The sequence below is a fragment of the Penaeus chinensis genome, chromosome 25 (genome assembly GCF_019202785.1).
Source record: "Penaeus chinensis breed Huanghai No. 1 chromosome 25, ASM1920278v2, whole genome shotgun sequence".
Lineage (NCBI taxonomy): Eukaryota > Metazoa > Arthropoda > Malacostraca > Decapoda > Penaeidae > Penaeus > Penaeus chinensis.
Window position 1 is genome coordinate 13772504 of NC_061843.1, and position 2500 is coordinate 13775003.

General features: G+C 38.2%; 1 pseudogene; it reads left to right on the forward strand.

The window, feature by feature from the left end:
- Positions 1-706: 706 nt before the first annotated feature.
- Positions 707-2500, forward strand: part of LOC125038618 — a 1980-nt pseudogene continuing 186 nt past the window's right edge.

A 2500-nucleotide genomic window follows, 5' to 3' on the forward strand; every position in this document is an offset into this window, starting at 1 on the left:
CAATGTAATCACAGTTATCAATTATGGGATTAAACCCACATTATTGGATCTTATTCCAGTGTATAACTGGCAACAACCAATTATGCTTAATTATACCTAATAGAAACTCCAGCTATCGAATCCTTTCGTATGAAGATACCTTTTATAAAATTAAGAGATAGAAACCGACCGGTCTGGACTCGATTCATGCAAGGATTTAAAGGTCAAACGGCCGAATTGCCGCATCGTAAGGATGCTTTGATTCAACATCGAGGTCGCAAACATTCTTGGCGATAGCCGCTCTTTTTCATTTTGGATTCCCTAGAGTGATAGAGGGATCAAACTTACGTCAAGTCATTATTCTTACGACTATTCAGATAATTGCCCCACTATCTTTATTTCCCTATCTTTTATATTCTAACGTTTTTCTTGTTATCCCAATAGCCTTTGCTTTAGTAGGAGGATTAATCAAACTTCTTCGTAAGATTATAGCTTATACTTCAATCAATCATATACCATGAATAATATCTGCCATCCTAATTAGAAATACAAATTGACTTCTCTACTTTTCCTTCTATTGTCTTACTTCTAAATCAGTAGCCATTTAATTCAAATGTCAAGAAGCTTTCCATATTACTCATATTATGAATCACTCGTCCTATTCCTTACAAAGAAAAATATTCACATTTTCATCTTTATTTTCGGAACTTGTCTAAGTCTAAGGGCAATGCACTTACTTATTTTCCTTGCTGAATTAGGTCAACCGGAAGCCTTATTGGAGATGGCCAAATCTATAATATCGTAGTTACAGTTCATGCTTTAGTTATAATTTTCCTTACAGTTATACCTATTATAATTGGAAATTGACTTGTCCCTTTAATATAAGGTTCTCCAGATATAGCTTTCCCTCGAATACACAATATGTTTCTGGTTTATACCTCCCTCTCTCACTCCACTTTAGGTATACTTGAAAGAGGAGTAGGGACAGGATGAACTGTGTACCCCCCTTTATCTGCTAGAAGTGCTCATGCCGGGGTATCAATAGATTTGGGAGTCATTTCACGCCATTTAGCAGGGGTCTCATCAATTCTAGGAGCCGTAGATTTTATAACACCTGTTATTAACCCAATGGCGACGGGCCTATAGGCGTCATAACAATACGCCCGAAATGTGGCGTGTGTCAAAGCGCCCTGAGGCAATGATTCGGCTTGATGTACCGAATTCACGCGCTCAAAGTCGACGCGTTGCCGCGGTTCGCCAGATCGTGGATTTTTTTTTTTTTTTTTTCTATACCCGTCGCCAATGGGCCAAAATTGGGTGTAGTGCCCTATAAGTAAGTACGAACGCCTTTTCAGATTATTCCCCTAATCCAGTTTTAATAAGGTTTAGAACTTTAAAACTTCAGGTTTTTTAACAAAAGAATTGTGTGAAAGTATCACTGTGCCGGGTAGCTAAACATTGACACACAATACATACAACATTTATTTGAAGTAAATAAAAGCATATACATCAGAAAAAACAGTTCAAACTGTACATGTACATGGGACGGACAAACTTCAAGACTGAAAAATGAGGACAAAACTAGTAAGGCCGGAAAACAAAAACCCTTTGCCACACATCCCCGTGATATTGTTTAAGTATAGTTATTCCCGTGCCAGTTAAGAAAAGTGCTTTCATAAAACATCAGTAATACTCTAATACTTAGCTTGTATCTCAAAGCACGTGGGTGGATCACGCGCAGAACAAAACCACCTGCCGAAAATAAAAGCCTGCGACCTGCCCCAGCTAAAGCACCAACGGGAGTGGTGGTGCTGAACAAAAGCCACTAACCACTTGAATGAGTAGAGCGGGTATGTGAAGTCGATAGGGACGCCATCTATCGAAGGTGGCAATCTGCAGGAAAACGACATATGCTGAAGGGTACGCCCTTACATACTGCGGCGTATTCGGTAACAAAACCCAACAGCAACTAAAAGAATACAACTAAAACTAATGTAATAACGAGTAAAATAGGCAACAATTAAATAAATGAGTAACCAAGTAAAATGTAAAAAAAACAAGTAAAACAGGTGTACACGTGTATACAAGCAAACAGTGAAAAGACCAAGACCAGCAATAAGCAGCAAACACGATCTTGAGCATCTATCTTAATACACGATCGACAGGAATAACTACAGACCGAATACCTCTTTTCGTTTACTACTTTACTACTTTTATCATCCTTACCAGTCCTGCCAGGAGCTTTACTATACTTTTAACAGACCGAAACCTGAATACATCTTTCTTTGATCTCGCAGGAGGTAGAGACCCCGTCTTATATCAACGCCTATTTAGAATTTTCGGTTACCAGGAAGTCTATAGTTTAATTTTACCTGCTTTCGGAATAATTTCACATATTAGACAAGAGTCTGGTAAAAAGAAGCATTCGGGACATTAGGAATGATTTATCCTTTACTGGCTATTGATGTTTTGGGATTTATAGTGTGAGTACACCATAGATACACACATGGATGTTGATAAT